Source organism: Dinoponera quadriceps, unplaced genomic scaffold (genome assembly GCF_001313825.1).
Source record: "Dinoponera quadriceps isolate SergipeBrazil2010 unplaced genomic scaffold, ASM131382v1 scaffold1464, whole genome shotgun sequence".
Classification (NCBI taxonomy): domain Eukaryota; kingdom Metazoa; phylum Arthropoda; class Insecta; order Hymenoptera; family Formicidae; genus Dinoponera; species Dinoponera quadriceps.
This window is the reverse complement of record NW_014555543.1, coordinates 6,463-24,314: the sequence shown is the minus strand read 5'-3', so window position 1 is coordinate 24,314 and position 17,852 is coordinate 6,463. Positions and strand designations below refer to the sequence as shown.

At 38.6% G+C, this 17,852-nt stretch overlaps 1 long non-coding RNA gene across 1 annotated transcript; it reads right to left on the bottom strand.

The window, feature by feature from the left end:
• Positions 1-6,814: 6,814 nt before the first annotated feature.
• On the bottom strand, positions 6,815-7,516 carry LOC106744634. The gene is made up of 3 exons (XR_001374468.1): positions 7,444-7,516; positions 7,188-7,377; positions 6,815-6,976 (listed from the first exon to the last, which is right to left on the bottom strand). It is a non-coding gene; the product is annotated as an uncharacterized LOC106744634 (long non-coding RNA).
• Between the last annotated feature and the right edge of the window lie 10,336 nt (positions 7,517-17,852).

Genomic DNA, 17,852 nt, shown 5'->3' with positions numbered 1-17,852 from the left:
TTGAAGAAGAGGTGAAACGCTTCCTCAACGGGTTGGCGGCGGATTTCAAGACATTGGGATACAGAAATTGGAGCACCGTCTACAAAAATGCATAGAAAAAGCATAGAAAATGCATAGAAAAAGATGGCGATTATGTAAAAGAAATAGAGCAGTTCCATCTTTCCAACGATGTAAATTCAACATGTAATTTGTCTATTTGTAAAATTGATGGGAACCATATTTCTGGATCAACCCTCGTATATACAAGGGGAGACCCCAAAAAAACCGGATTTTTTGTATAACAACGTTATTTATTAACTTTTTTACAAAATTCCTTCAGTCACTTTCAAAATACTCTTCATTAGATGAGATGCACCTGTCAAGTCTTTTTTCCCACTGTTTGAAGCATCTCTGGAATTCTTCAACTTTAATATCGTCCAGTGGCCTTTGCGAAGCTGTTTTTACCGCTTCCACATCATCAAAACGCTTCCTTTTTAGATTTTTCTTCATTCTCGGAAACAGAAAAAAGTCGCATGGGGCTAGGTCTTGTAAATACGGACGGTGGGGAACGACAGGCCATCCTCGAGAGGCCAAATAAACTAGTCACCTGATCGCCAAATTTCCGGGCGTTTCCTCCGCACATCTTCTCGCAGACGTCTTAAAACTTCCAAATAAAAGTACTGGTTTACAGTCTTGCCATGGGGTCAAATTCCTGATGCACAATTCCACAAACATCAAAAAGGTCAATGATCATCGTCTTCACATTCGACCTCACTTGTCTTGCTTTTTTTGGTCTGGGAGAGTTGGGAGTCTTCCATTGGCTTGACGCTTGCTTAGTTTCTGGGTCATACCCGTATCACTAACTCTCATCACCTGTAATGACTTTGGTGACAAGGGAAGTGTTTTGATGATGTGGAGGTGATAAAAACAACTTTGCAAAGCGCACTGGACGATATCAAAGTTGAAGAGTTCCAAAGATACTTCAAACAGTGGGAAAAAAGACTCGACAAGTGCATCGCATCTAATGGAAAGTACTTTAAAGGTGACTGAAGAGATTTTGTAAAAAAGTTAATAAATAAAGTTTTTGTACAAAAAATCCGCTTCTTTTTGGGTTCCCTCTCGTATTGTGCAAATAACAGTTCGATACGAAATATCCGCGAACACGCTGTACAACGGTAGCGCGAGAGATCGCGGATATGCTTTAAATAGCGATCATGCAAAATAATTACACATGCTCTCAAATGCCACACGGACTTCACGAAGTGAACGCGCAGAGACAAAATTCGACAACGATAGCGGCAGAACAATAATTACGAAAAACGAATTACGAATTTGCGAATATGAATATTCAGTTGCTCGAATGCATGATTGCTAGACTGACTCTAGAGTCGCGAAGACTGACTTTATTTAATAAATATTTCAAGTGGACAATCGTTATAGGTCCACGCTATTTTTATTTATTAAAAACCAATCATAATTCTCCGCGACGAGCTCGTTGTGGCTCCAGAGTTCTTTGATTGACGAACTTTAATTTTTCCGACGTTTGCGTGACGCGAGCGTGACATGCCAGTTTGCATGCATATACAGTGGCTGACAAAAATATTCGAACGGTTAGATTTCTTGTCTTTAGCACATGAAATATGTATGTTAATCCTGAATACTTAAAACAATTTAGTGCTTATAGAAAGAAGGAAATCCCAAGATTATGTTAGTAAAATTAGAAAATAATCCAATTGCATATATAGTGTTTACGACAAATTTTCTTGAGATACGCACCAGGCATGTGTAACAAAAGTAATCGAACGCTTCAAAGTTATTTGTGTTTCGGTTTGTATCTTAATGCTGAATGTAAACATTAGCATCAAATGTAATCAAAGGAACATTCAGTTGATCACAAAACATCATTTCAGTAAGAGTAATGTACAGTTGTGCAGTAATAATCAATTTTAATAGGAAAAAGTCAGAAACATAAAACAGTGAACAAGAAATGCTATTAAAACTACGTAGAGACGGAAAATCTTATAATGAGAATACGAAAATTGTAAACAGAAGTAAATATACAGTGCATTACATTATAAAGAAGCTTGAAAATCAATGAACTGTTGCCAATAAAGTTCGTTCAGGTCGTCCGAAATAATTGACAAGCAGAGAAGAGAAAATTATAATTCGCGAAATAAAAAAAGATCCTGCAACTTCTGCTCCCAAATTGGCACATATGGTTGAGAAAATGCTCCATAGAATCGGAAAAATCATACGATCCTAGAAAAACAAACCGTCCCACGTCTTAACTTCCCTTTATAACTGACGCAACTCATCCTTACCCCCACATTTGAATCACGTCACATTTTTCTCCTCTTCCATCTAAGAAAAAGCGTAAGAAAGCAAGGATCGCCTCTCACACTAATGTCTTGCGTGCTATTTTATGATTGCCAGAATTCCAAGGACTACGTCCAATTTTCATCCACTTTTCCTTGCAAAAAAGGATACGTTTGTAAAAAACATAGGTCGCTCTCCTCAATCGTGGGACTGGTCAATTTCTATCTCATGCATTTTAAGGGTTGTCATCACCTTCTCTTGAAAAATCTATTGGGCAACCTCCCTACCTACCACATCTCCTTTCCACGAAAATTGATCTAATTGGCAATCGTCATCTACTACTCGTAAAATTTTCCCTACAAAAACCCTACTCTCTTGCTCACTACTCATTACTTCTTCCGACTAACTCGCTGTATCCGGCGGAATCAGTCTCGGATCAAACAATCTCTGAGTCTATCACAATATTCCGCAGTATTTCCTTAACAGACTTTGTTAATTATTAAACCTCTCGGCTTGACACTTCGGCATAGTACATCGAGTCAACCGTCGCAAGTGCATCTGCCATATAGCCAATTCGTCCACAAGTTGAGCCACGAGAGGACAACTGGAGTTAGCCCTCGCTCCTGGGAATCTCAGAAATCCAGTACACCTCGATCAACGAGTAAGTACACAGCGCAATTAACATTTGTTCCACTCTACATCCCATCTTTCCTTTAACTTACTTCTCTCACTACACCAGTAAACACTGCTTGGAGAGGACAAGCATCAGATCCTTTCATTGGCTGCTAGGGATCTTTGCGAGACTAGCGAGGATATCCTAGCAGAGCATTTTAGGTGTATTTCAGAATTATTATCATTGCCGGAGAATACACATTCATCGATACACTGTTCTCCTCTCCCTTCTTCTCCTCGCCCGCAAAGTCCCTCAACTTCAACACTTGATTCTTCCTATTTCTTACCCTCACGGTCTCCGTGGAACACATTTCCCCCGGACCATCGTGGTACCTCAGTCCGTCTTCCCGTTCCCCGTCACTTGAATTACGCACCCCAAGATTTGTCTCCAGCCCTATCCTATTTTTCTACCATCTCATTTGACCCTCCTATCCCTAATTCGTAAACTTTCCCCTTAAAATCCCACACGCATACTTACATATACATACACATTCACTTACCCGATTAAGTGTATTCAATTATAAACTTTGTCTTAAATCATTGTTTTATTTTGTAACTTACGTCGTTAACCTGTTGTTATTTCAATAAACTCCGAGATAGTTAATCAATTTATTATTACATCCTGCGTACTTCACGGAAAATGAATTCTTTTCTGTTCCTTTCTTATAAACTCTTGTTCTCTTGCATTAGGAAACAAACGCATTTGGCCAAGCGGCACCTTGTAATAAAACTGTAATATGACTAGAAACATAGTCTGAGTCAAGAGGCCGACCGGATGTGGAAAGACGTTGGTCTGTTGAGTAAAACTCAGACCCAAATGTTATTTATGAGATCTCGATAACACATCTAATACATCTAATGTTTCCAAACACATCTCTTCTGCGAATAGTATAAAGCAAACACGCAGCCATCCTCCTCTTACCCTCACGTCCTGCGTGCGCTCTTATGACTGTTAGCATTTTAAAAACTACGTCCAAACTACACTCACTTTTCCTCCCGAAGAAAGAAACCTTCAAACAGAGCATAGATTCCTCTCTCCAATTGTAAGAGTGGTCAATTTCTGTCTCCTACGTCTGAAAGATTGTCATCACCTTCTCCTTAAAAATCTATTGAGAAACATCCAAATCTCCACATCTCCCTTCCAAGAAAATTGTTCTCATTGGCAATCGTCATTTACCACTACCAAAATTTTTTCTGTAAAAACCCTACTCTCTTGTAGCCTCGAGCAGTACCCGCAGTTCTTTAGCATTATTCGGCAGTATCAATATCTAGCAATACCCCGCAGTTCTTTTGGCAGTTTTGACAAATCTTGATAGTTGTCAGCAGTTCTTAGCATTCTCGGATTCTTATTCTCAGATTAGATACTAAGTCTCAAAGTTTTTTTTACGTTATAGTTTTCATTTTTCTCAGTCACTACGTTAGTTCTCATAAACATATGTGCATTAATGTTTTATATTAATCGTCCGACTAGAGCCGACGAGAGCTAGGTTCTACTTACTATTGACCATAGTCGATCCACCTAAATTGTAAGTCTCTATTTCATATTTATACGTGATTTTTTATAATTTCACTTCAATCTTCAATCGCATTATACTGCTTAAACATACACATACGCAGCGTAATTATTATCTTTCTTGTATTATATAATGTTGTTATTCTCACTATACCAATATGTTAAACATTCTTGTTACGTTAAATCCGATTGTATTACATTAATTTATACGGATTACTTTTTACTTAATTTTACTTTAATCTTCATCTTTTATTTGCATTATTCCAATAATGCTGATTTATAAAAGTTTGTTTGATATTAAGCCATATTTCTCATTATTTAATTTTAGCTAACTGTATCATCTTTTAAATATTGAACTTTTTACGATGACTTTTCTCATCAATTTATCTATTATCACTATTGTTAATCCATGTGAGAAGCAAATTATGTTATTAATATAATTAATAAATTCTTTTATACAAAATGCCCAAATTTATCTAAGATTGTTACATTTATTCATTCATTTCTTTCCAATTACTTCAATCAGAATTACCCTTTCAACACTCTCATATGGTACTATTCCAGGTAAAAAGATTAAGATCTTTGACTTAAATAAAGGACCACCTAACGTATGTTCTGCAATCGTAATAAATGGACCTTTCCGGACCTTGACCTGATCTGCAGACCTTCCACTGCAGACCTTCCTACATTAAGGCCTCGCGAGTGCGCGAGTATGCGATTTTTGTTGCGTACATCCTCTTTCAGAACGTAACATTATATTTGATATTATTTTGAAACCTTCGCGCATTCACAATTCATTCACAACATTCTTTCCCCAATTATTTCGCTTGCGGTCCCATCTCAGATAAAGGGTTTCAGTACCTTGACCTAAATTAGGACCACCCTGCGTACGTCCGCGTCAGAGTAAAGTGACCTTTCCGGTCTCTGACCTGCATCGCCGGCATACAAGTACATTTGGGACTCGCGTTTGCGAGTGCGGTCGTTGCATTCTCTTCCAGGACGTAACACATTCTAAACGTAATATACTATTCAACATAGTCTCTCTTTTCCGATGAGGCTTTCTTGAGTTTTTCTTCGGATTTTCCCTCGCCGACATCGGCTTGCACGCGCGTGTTTCTCCACAGGGACAGCAAACAATGCTCGGCGACGTTCCTGCGACGTAGCCAGTTATCGTGCGCGCTGTTTTGCCACTCACGAGCGTGCGTCTGATTCGCTGCTTTCCTCCCGGGCGTCGTGGCCTGATCGAATCCTGACCCGCTTTCTTCCGGCGGCGTCCTCGGCGCGGTTTACCTATGGTTTTCGCCTTTCGCAGGCCCGGTGAGACGCTAAATATAAAAAGAAAGTTTTGAAATTAAATCATAATATGCTAAGTCGGCCCTTCCTTTAGACATCGGTAGGCGACGCTTTCCGGTGTACTCGTCCGCGGTAAGAATTATGCTTTTTGACATGCAGAGGAGCGATAGTAGCATTGTAACGTCATAATATTTATACACAATGTATTTGATTTGACTTTCAAATCATAACTTTCAAAGATTTCCGATATTTCATAAACATTTCAGATCACTTCTTCAGGATGTGGAATGACTTGAGATCAACCCGCAATCTCGGGTCGCACTTTATTTTGAAGAAATAAACTTAAATGTTCAAGAAACGTCGGAAAATATGGTTAAATCTATGAAGGAAACAAACTCAAATGCCAAATCCATTTATTCACATCGCGGAAGCCTAAAAAATCAGACAAAGTATCATTGTATATATATTAAATTGTAATGTTTCTATAATACAATGTAACATTGCAATGTTTCTATCACGGATATTTTACTGTTGTTGCAACGTTACAGCAATGTTGTAGCAAAATTTCAAAATGTTTCTGCAATGTGGCAATCTTATAGAAAAATATCGCAGCAATATATTTGCAACCTTGTGCTGTATGGATTGCTTCCTGCAGCCTGTGGCCTCCCGCCGCCTTTTCCTGTCGGCGTCCTACAGCTTGCGGTCTTCCACAGCTTTCTTCTGATTTCTGCCGATGCGCTGCCGCAGCATTGCCTTATATCTCCCTCTTTACGGATCCAGTCTACATTCTGAGGTTTTCCCATGGTCTTCTATTTCCTGAATTCTCATAAACATTTTTCACAAAACAAAACTTTTCCTCTGGTGTTTTTAATCAATTTTCTTCAAAAAAAGATTCCTGGATCACAGCCGTAACACTACGTGTAATCAACTATTTTGAATTCAATGTATGTTAAATCCGGACAAAATAAACAATATATTTAACAAAAGTTTATTAGTGAAACATCAAATATTACATAAAAACCTTTTTTCGTGTCATTTGTAGAACCGTTATAAACAAAAATTACTCAATGTAATCAACATCTGCCGCAGTTATTGCCTTAATCCTGGGCCTGGAGCGATTGCACGCTTTCTGCAAAGCCGACTTGTCCATATTGAAGAATGCTGCTTCATTAGCGGCCTGATGAGATGCCACATTAGGATATCCTGAATTATTAGTGACCCTTTCAATCACTCTCCACACATTGTCTAACGGATTTAAATCTATTCGGAGGACTATTTAGAGGCCAAAACTCATTGCTCCAAAACATATCGATGTTGTCTGCCAGCCAATTTTGGACCAAATGACTAGTGTAAGCTGGTGCGCCGTCCTGTTAGATGATGTATGGTCTGCCGGAGGCTACAGTGTCTTACTTACATCCAAAATTGTCGCCAATTTCCTGAGAGATTGCCATGGGTCTCCTGCGATCAACTCTTAGACATTTTGGATAATTTCTGGGATTCTTGTCGACCTCTCCCTTGAATAGCTTTTCCTCGACGTATTTGCAGAACCTTTTTCGGACTTCTCCGAAGTCTTATATTTAGCGGAAATTTTATAAACTGTCAATCTGAAATATTTTAATAACTCAATTATTTCGGCCGGCATACGTTCAACGAAGACTTTCAATAATCACCGCTTTTTGATTATATTCCATGCTCGATCTTAACTGATCAGCCATTTTGAGGTTATGTTCGTTCAGAACATTGTTTTACCTTTCTCTGACACAAATACCAACTTAGTACTGAAGTGAAATATGGCGGGAAATTCAAATTGAAATTTGTCCGGATTTAGCTGACGTACCCTATATAATAATAAGACTTGACTTAAGAGTCAGAGAAGTTCCATGAAATAGTGAACTGTTCTTTGCGATTATTTCAACTTGTGCGCATACATGAGCTAGTTATCTCGTTCGCGATTGCATCCGCCAACACTACATAATTTTGCATAATTTTGGATTCCTTTCTTCTTTAATGAAGTTAAAAGCTAAATTTATTTTAATTATTTCATTTGAAAGAGAATTGTTCCTCAAAACGTCAACTAATACAAAAACGTTATATCAATATTATAATTTTCCGTTCAACAATAAAGTGTTACATATAATACACGTTAAACGTGATATTTATACTTTTGAGTATAATATAAGATAAATTATAATTTTTATTGTAACGTTGTTTTTAGAGTTGATGTGTTACCAATGAATAATCCAAATGCATAAGCAGTTAAGAAATTAATTTTAAAATCAATTTTTCTGCTCTTTTAAACTTATGTAGTGTTGACATATTGCTATTAAAAATGATATTTAATACTGCGAAAGGTCCAACATAACTTTCAAAAGCATTCAGTTTAGTAGAATCAAACAGATAAAGTACATATCCGATACAATATTCTTTATGAATTCCAGCAAGGAAAAAATTCTCCAAGAACATGCGAATCGATTTGTTTATTTCTCGACAAAGGTGTGGTATCGTACAATGTGTGCGCATTTTCGTTTAAAAGCGTTGATTTCAGTCTGATCAACAACGTCCTGGAAATCCTCAAAAATGCGAAAACGATGATTTAGAATTCCTTGCTGAATATTCGGTACAAAGGAGCTTGCAGAGCAGTGGGGAGTAACCCAGCAAAACATTTCCAAACGCCTACATGAGATGGGTAAGACTCAAATAGAAGGAAAATGAGTTCCGCATGAACTCACTGAAGTAAAAAAATCAACGAGTGGCAGCGCGTCTTTCTCTTCTCAATAAGTAGCTTCAGAAGTCTTTCTTGTGGAAATCATTATAGGCGATGAAAAGTAAATACTTTATGACAATCCGAAACGCGGAAAGTCATGAGTTAATCCCGGCAAACCATCAACGTCGGTCGCAAAGCCCAATCGCTTCAGAAAGAACGTTCTGCTCTGCATTTGGTGGGATATCAAGAGCTGTTATGAGCTGTTGGAACCGAATAAGAAACAATTACTGCGGACTGCGATCAATGTCACTTCGCTTGGATCAAGAATTGGAACAGAAACGATAGTATAGTGACAAAGGAGAACGTCCTGTGAAACTATTGCATTACAACGCAAGGCTACATATTGTTTCCAAAACAAAAAGACACCATAATGAATTTTAGTTGGGATGTCTTGCAATACCTGGCGTATTCACCAGACATTGCTCCATCCGATTATCATTTGTTCCGGTCGGCGCAATACGTCTTGTCCGATACTCACTTCCAATCAGCGGACGAGATCCGAAAATGACTTGACGATTTTATTGTGCCTAAAGGCCTAAAGACACAGCATTTTTCGAAATGGAATTTATCAGCTGTCTAAAAGATGTCTTAAAGTTATAGAAAGCAACGGCGAATATTTCAATTGAAAAATTTGTTTTACTTTCTTTCAAAATAAATATCAAATTTAGCTAAAAATTTTGGATTATTCATTTGTATACCTTATTGTAAGCATAACCATGAGACGTGTCGATTGCCATAAACAAATTACGATCGCACGTTGCCCAAATTACGTAACGTCACCTTGCAGAAATACTACTCTGCATTCTGGCTAATGCAATACCAAAATCAAGGTGGTCAGCGTTCATACCCAAGTGACGCTGATACATCAAAAATATCCTTTCTGATTTAGACATAGGAAGAGGATAAAAGGGACATGAGATCAAACCCTGGGCGATTCTAGACTCTCAGCTCTCAGGTACTGACACGCTATCGGTTACAAGAAATACTGTATTGGCCGGAAAACATAAAGACAAGTTTATATTGTCAATAAAGACAAGTTTATCTTCGGACGAGAAGTAATTTATTGTCACCACCACCTTCCGTTCTACCGCGCTACGACAGGCACCCCAAACTACTCACGTCGGCTCGACTCACGCAACAACCTAATATATTGGATATTTTTTATTTCTTTTTCTGTTCATAAATATTGTTCTTCTTAAATTCATAAAAAATACATTCTTTCAAATAATAACCGGGAATTGTTCATTTCAAAAGCCCGTGAAAAGGAATGAAAATAAATGTTTGCTGTAAGTTGGTACTAATGTACCTAATTGTCAGGTAAAGTTTTGGCGCCATTTGTCAACCAGTTTGTTTACAGCTGTTAGTTTTGTTAGCCGACTTCAAGTCTATTTTGCGATTTTTAAACGGAGTAAAAATATGGAACAAATTGTTTGCCTCAAATTTTGTATTGTCAACGAAATGTCTTGTGCCAAATCGTTGAAATGTTGGAGAAGGCCTAAGGTGAGTCAGCTTTATTGAAAGCACGAACATATGAGTGGTACAAAGCATTCAAAGAAGGCCGAAAGAAACAGGTCAAGGTCATGTTGAATATTTTCTTTGACTATCGTGGCGTTATCCATTCTGAATTCCTTTTGGAGATGCAAACAGTCAACAAACAATGTTATTTTGGTGTTATGAAAAGTTTGAGAAAGGTTGTTCGCCGAAAAGGGCCTGATTTGTGAAAGAACAATTTTTGGATTTTGCACTACGATAATGTGCTGTCCCCACACATCAACTCCTGTACGCGAATTTTTGACCAAAATTCAACGATTGACATCGACCAAGCATCATATTCGCCATTGACCAAGCACCATATTCGCCAGATGTGGCTCCGTGTAACTTTTTCCTGTTCTCAAAACTCAAATTACCATTTTGTGGAAGACGTTTTGAGTCCATTAAAGCCATAAAACAAAATTCGCAGGAGGAGCTGCAAGCCATACCGGAAAGTGCTTATAAGAAGTGTTTCGACAACTGGATCATTCGTTGGCATAAATATGTCGCATCAAATGTGGCCTATCTTGAAGGCAACACAATAAATTTGGATGATTAAGTTAATATTTTGTTTTATTGAAGAATTTCCGGCATTTATTTGATAGAATGTACATATGTTGATATGAAGTAATTCCATAACAATATTACAAGAAGAGATTTGTTAGCAAAACTCAACTTTATTCTTCAACATAATCTTCTTTTAGCTCAATAAACTGAGTCCAAAGAGTTTCTACCTTTTTAAGCCATCCAAATAATAAAAAGTTTCTAAACCGCCAAAATATGCATCTGTCTCCCATTCAATCTCTTCATTTGAAGCAAATCTCTTTCCCTGGAGACATCTTTTGAGATTTGGAAACAGGTATGTCACACAGGGCTAGATCTGGATAATACGGTGGATGTGGGAGCAATTCATACGTCAATTAGTTTTTTTTGTCATTGCTATTACCGATTTGTAAGCTGGTGCATTGAATGAAAATGAAAAATGAAAATGATGAAATGAGGCCGTTTTTTTCATTTCATCATTCAATCGAATCCAACAATAATGCATAATACTCTCTTGTGATTGTTCCTTCTTTTTCAAGACAATCGATGAGGATTATTCCATGTGAATCCATGTGCAAAACACATTGGCCACAACCTTTCCAGATGAGTTTTGCGTCTTTGGTCATTTCGGAGCACTTCCACACTTTGGAACCAATTGTGCCGACTATTGTTTCAATTCAGGTGTATAATGGTGGATCCATGTTTTATCAACGGTTAAGTATCGGGGACATTCTTTTAGAAACCGTACAGATTTGGTCGAAAATTGACCGACACATTTTTGGTTTAGCTAAAACTTTTTTTACGTTTTCTATATGACAGAAAAAGATATACCTATTCGAGGATTTTTATTTCATTTTTTTGGAAAAGAGAAAGGATGTAAAACTTGAGAATTTGGTGATTTTTGGCTTGAAGTACATTTTTTTAAAAATTCATTACTCTGTTTCTATTTAAGCTACATATTTCATTTTTTTTTATTTTGAAGGTAAAAGAACGAGCTTTAACCCCTTAACCTACAATGACGGGCAGAGCCCGCGTACGATGGTCGGGCCAAACGTAAATATTACGGGCATAGCCCGCGTACGATGGTCGGGCCAGAAGTGAATATTACGGGCATAGCCCGCGTACGATGGTCGGGCCAGAAGTGAATATTACGTGGAATATTTGATATGCAATTACAGCCTGATGCAATAATTGTTTATTACAAATTGTTAATTACAAAATTTTTATTTTATATAAAAATCCAAAATACAAAATTAGTAATCTGTAACGGTATGATATAGTTCAAAGCATTCCGGTACATGTAACGGAACTTTACACTTTTTACACTCCCATGTTGTTTTTTTACGTTTTTTATGTTTGTGACAAACTGTACAACGTTTTGACGGTCTTGATTTAGAGGGTGTTGGATCAATGTGCTTTGGAAAATGAGCCCAGTCCTTCGCGTGTTACACAAGTCGTGCGAATGACCCGAACGCTGCGCGAGCTTGTATACGATTTCGGCCCAACATTTTCGAATCTAAATCGTAGGTTAAGGGGTTAATAAAAAAGTACTTGAAAAAAAATTATTAACAAATTCAAATTGTTATAAACAATTAAAATGTTTAAATCGATTTTTAACAATTGCCCCACCCTTGTATCAAATTTTTAATCTTTCTATCGTGTTCTACGTCAAATTTCCTTTTGAAAACGCTTTTTTAATCGATGGACAAATAATTATTACTATAAGAAAAAAATTAATTAATCTAGCGCGGTTCGTCACATCGGTGCGCGGGTCACACCGCACGGCCCATTTTCTTGTCTTATGTTGTTTTTCTCTGAAATATTAATGATTGTTCCATTTTTTTAATTAAATAATCTCATTTGTTAGCCAAGAAAATTTTATAAAAATTTGAGTAAATAAATAAAAAACATTAATCACTCAAAAAGTCGACGACATGATTCTCGCTGATCGACGAACGAAAGTGCGCGAAGTAGCAAAGGCCGTAGGTGTGTCGACCGGAACGGCAATTAATATTTTACATGATAAGTTAGCGATGAAAAAATTGTCGGCCAGATGGGTGCCGCGATTGCTCACGGTGGACAACAAGCGGATGCGGCTGTTAACTTCGAAGCAGTGTTTGGAGCAATTTAAGCGAGGTCCGAAGGAGTTTTTGCGTCGAGTTGTCACCGTTGATGAAACCTGGATTCATCATTACAAACCAGAAACTAAGCAACAATCAAAATAATGGGTTTCTCCCGGTGAAGAGGTGTATTTTGGAGAGTTCGAAAAATCCTATTTTTTGGAGGTGTTAAAAAAAATGGCAGGAACGTTGGGAGAAGTGTATCTTTCTAAAAGGGGACTGTGTTGAAGAATAAAAAAAATTTTTTTTTTAAATGGTGTCTTCATTTCTAACACGGGTACTTATTGAACCGCTCTCGTATATTAAATATTATATTAAATCAACATATTAAAGAATCATATGAAATAATATTTTAGACTACATGTCAAACCAAGTGCAACATTATAGTAGATTAAGTTTAGGGCCTGTGAGCCCGCACAGAGGAAGACGGCACAAGGCCATGAAGATGAGGAAAATTTCATATCAATCTGAAGAAATCACAGGTCAGCATAACCACTGGCTCCAGTCGGCCTAAAAGTAAGGTTAGGACATCCAATCCACTGGCTCCAGCCGATCTAAAAGTAAAGTTAGGACACCTCAGCCACTGGCTCCAGTCGGCCAAATGTAAGGTTAGGACATCCAAGCGGCTGGCCTTAGTGGATAGGAAAGTAAGCGAAGCAAGAGAGCGACAGGCGCCAGTCGAACCGCGAGAGAGGGAGAGGCGCATGCGCGAGACCCACGGGGGTTCGCGACTTTTGGATAAAGCCAGCCGCTAAGAAGAATTATTGGCGGAGGCCGGCGACAACGGGGCGTGCGCTTGCGCATGCTCTCGAAGGGAGATGGCGATTGGCCGAGGCAAATGACCAACCCGAAGGTCCCGCGGAAATGAAACCAATTTCAAAATCACAGTAAAGGAAGAAGCGCCTTGATCTCCCGGACCGTCGTGGTGGAAAGACGCATTGTCTAAGAAGTCCGGATCGAGATTTTTACTACGCGCGAGTAGTGAGTTCCTGCCTACGGGAAAGCCCTGGATCATCACCGAGGGGGACGACCTGGTGTGCAACCCCAAACCAAGGCCCAGGAGACGTCGGGGAACGACCGTTCGCCATGGCGAAGGTAAGTGGTGCCGATTGTGGCCACAGTGTTTCCCCGCGTATTTTTCTCGCTTCGTCGCGAACCCACCGTCCCGGGAAAAGATCTCCAGACAGATATAGAACCGCCGTAAAAACGAAGACGGGCCGGCCCCAACTTGTGCGCATCGGGAAACTGCGTCGTCCCTTGTTCGCGCCCGACCCCGCTGAAACTTGTGCGCATCAGGAAACTGCGTCATCCCTTGTTCGCTACCGACCCCGCTGAAATTTATGCGCATCGGGAAACTGCGTCATCCCTTGTTCGCGCCCGATTCCGCTGAAACTCGTGCGTATCAGGAAATTTCATCACCGTGTTCGCGCTAGATCCCGCTGAAACTCGTTCGCATCGGGAAATTGCGTCATCACTTTGTTCGCGTCCAATCCCGCTGAAACTCGTGCGCATCGGGTAATTGCGTCATCCCCGTGTTTGCACCCGATCCTGCTGAAACTTGTGCGCATCGGGAAATTGCGTCATCTCCTTGTTCGCACCCGATTCCGCTGTAAATTGTGCGTGTTGAAAATATTGCGTCAACAGAGACGCCGTGTGTTTTGACGAAAAAACTTCTAATCTTACAAATTAATACTTAATATCCATAGCGGTATTACGCTGTCCGATTGCGTTATTTTAGGCAGGCGCCCGGGATTGAAGGCGTAGGTGTATAGAATAGCAGACTCTTATTTTATTCGTTTATCCGATTACCCGTATATGTTACTCATATTCAGTATTTAACCATAAGATATTCCGTTCTTTATATTTTCAACAGGTATATGTTTTTTTTTCGCGTTCACTGTAATTCGTATATTTACTCAGTTTATAATAATCTATCGTTCACGTTACTTCTATTTGAATAAACCGCGTGTTTTCGATTTTATCTCAAATAGCGTGTGTATTTTACTTTACCGGCCTTCCCACCCTCTCATCTATCGGTAAGAGCGGACGTCCGAAGTCACGAATCTTGGCTTCGGAGGCGACAGCGCTGTCGGGAATAGAATCCCTTCGCGCTCGACTATTATCGACGGCAGATCTGAAGAGACTTGGCCGGTCCAGCTTTCCAGGCCGAGAGTTTGGACGAATCTCTAAAAACGTCCTGGCGACCGTATATGAGCAACGGGATCCGTGAAGAAAGCAACCTCTAAATGTTCTGTGCGGTTCCGAGGGTTTAACGTTGATTTCATCCACTTGTTTGGTGACACTCGGTCACAATACTACTATATGGTTAATGGAAGTCTGAGCGAGACTGTAACACTACTGTGCAGACAATGCTCGTTTCTCTTTATCACTGTTCAGTTTGTTGTAAAACGCATGCGTGTCATTTGTGTTTCCACCATATTCTAAACCAATACGATTTGACCTGACGCTATATTAAAAATTATCCAAGTAAATTTGGTAAGCTTATGTTCTGGTCGTATAATACGAGAATTCTGTCGCAATAATAAAAATATTTATTTTTCTTATTAATTATCAATTATTTAGTGCCTTTAATAAATTTGTTTACATTTTGTCGCCACGCTTGCGTAATATTGAACACTTCTCCCATTCTTTCCTATACAGCCAATAACCGTCCATCTTCTGCACTTCAGTGTTGACTTCACTCCCGCTTATATGGAAAACTGATATGTTAGCTATATAATAGTATTACATATATGGCTTTGAGCGTTATACAGCTAGTTATAAAATTAATTAAAAACACGCAATGAACGTCGCGGGCGTCTACTCTAATGGTTCGAGGCATAATTTGTGTGTTGCAAACGTGTAATAAAACGCATCCCATGAATGCAAGAAATATTTCCGTCTTAAAAATGTGTGCAGATAGCGTATCAACAATCATGAGAAGCAGTTTAAGTCCTGATCTACAATAGATGGTTTAAGTTCTAAGTCTTAAGACACTATTGTAGACCTAGCTTATGTTCCAACTTAGGTGCTTTAAGTTCTAAGCCTTAAGAAATTGACCAACTATAATCGAATATGAGGAGAATAAACGACTGTGATTTGTCAATTTAAGGCTAAGAGCTTGAAACGTTTATTGTAGACCGAGACTTTAACACCGGCGTAGATGCTTTCAGGTTTCTATGTGTTACTAGTTACAAAGTGCTATTCTGGATTACAATGAAGTGTTTTAATTGCTAATTGCTCTCGCTAAAGATATAAAAGTTAAGAAACTCTCCTTCTTTGTCCACAATCTTGCTTTAAAACGTAAATACCGAGACAGCACAGATCTCTTTGAGACGTCTTGAGGATGTTCTGAGGACGTCCCGATATCCAAAAGACATCTAGAGGACGTTCACAGAACGTCCATTAAATATCGTATGCTGTTTGGGTAATAATCAAATTAATTAATCAACCACAGTCGTTTATTAGAAGAATAACCGATCGTGGATGGTCAATTTGCTTATGCCTTAAAACAAAATTGTGAACAAGGGGTCCATTATCAACCGCAACTGTCTACTGCAACAGAAAATACATTTTGTAATTAATAGTTACTATCTTTTGTAACTTGTGACGGGCATGTTGAATGCCTTTTCAGACGTAATCATACTACCGGTTAGAATTGAGGATGTATTAACATTTGACCAATCAAAGTAAAGTTCACCAAACTTAAGTTCACGTCTTAATTACAGGCCTTATAGCTTATAGGTCTGTTCGCGTTGTTTTGCCTGTTGCACACCTGCAACACTCTCTTTAAAAAAAAGAGCTATCATTGGATGTCGTTCATCACATTAAGTGTGAAACGGGCATTAAGTGCAAAAATGCAAACAAAGCAAACAGACCTCGTATCAGTCTTCAGATTGGGAATTAAGATTAAGGTTGAATTTGGCCAATCAGTACAAAGTTAACTGAATTCAAGTTTAGTGAAATTTAGTGAACGTTGCAATGATTGATTAAATTTCAACTCAATCTCAATTTTCAATCTGTAGTCTGATATCGGCTTTACACATGGATTGCCGTAAGCAGTAAGAATTAAGTAGTAAGAAAATTAACTAACCAATCGGTGTATTCCTTTAGGTTTACATATTCCAAAAGACGACAGAAATTACGATAAAGCATAGTCTACAATGGATAGTGTGACCGAGTGTCACTAATCAAGTAGATAAAGTCGATGTTAAGCCGTCCGAACCGCAGAGAACATCTAGAGGTTGTCTTCTTCACGGATCCCGCTGCCCATACACGGTCGTCAGGGCGTTTTTCGAGTTCCGCCCAAACTCTTGGCCTAGGGAGCTGGACCGGCCAAGTCTACCCAGATGTGCCGTATAGTAATGTGTGCGTAGAGGGATTTCCGTCCTCAACAGCGCTGTCGTCTCCAAAGAAATGATCNTACCCAGATGTGCCGTATAGTAATGTGTGCGTAGAGGGATTTCCGTCCTCCACAGCGCTGTCGTCTCCAAAGAGATGATCGAGTCGCGGGACGCCCGCTTCAGATACTCAGTATAAAAATAGGAAAAACGGGATAAAATTAAACACTTACTTTTTAAAAACAGATAAGATAATATTTATTTATAAGATTAAACAAATATCAAAGAGGCTAATGATAACAAGATTAACAAAAAATACGTATTTATACATACTATAAGAACATAAAGCAAAACTAAATAAAAACAGAATAGTATGATAGACTTAATAACAATTAACGCACGTAGGAAGTACGGAATGAATATGTACATACAAGTAATAAGTATAATACAACGCGACTAACGATAATAGGATAAAATACTGAAAGAATGTTATACAAACAACACAAAAGTATATAGCAATCTACGCAACAAAAGACTATATNTATATACAAGGTGTCCCAGACCACCCGTCTCATCCGATTTTTTCGTAAACGCGACATTTTAAAGAAAAATATTTCAGACAAAAGTTATGTGACTTCTAGGGGCACATAAGGGGGTGTCATTGGTTTGACCTTGGATAATCGTTTGAAGATCACGTGAAGGTCACATTTAATTCCTTAAATGGAAACCCTCGTTTTTCAATGCATATTCTTATAGCTTACCTCGAGAGCTTTCCAAAACTC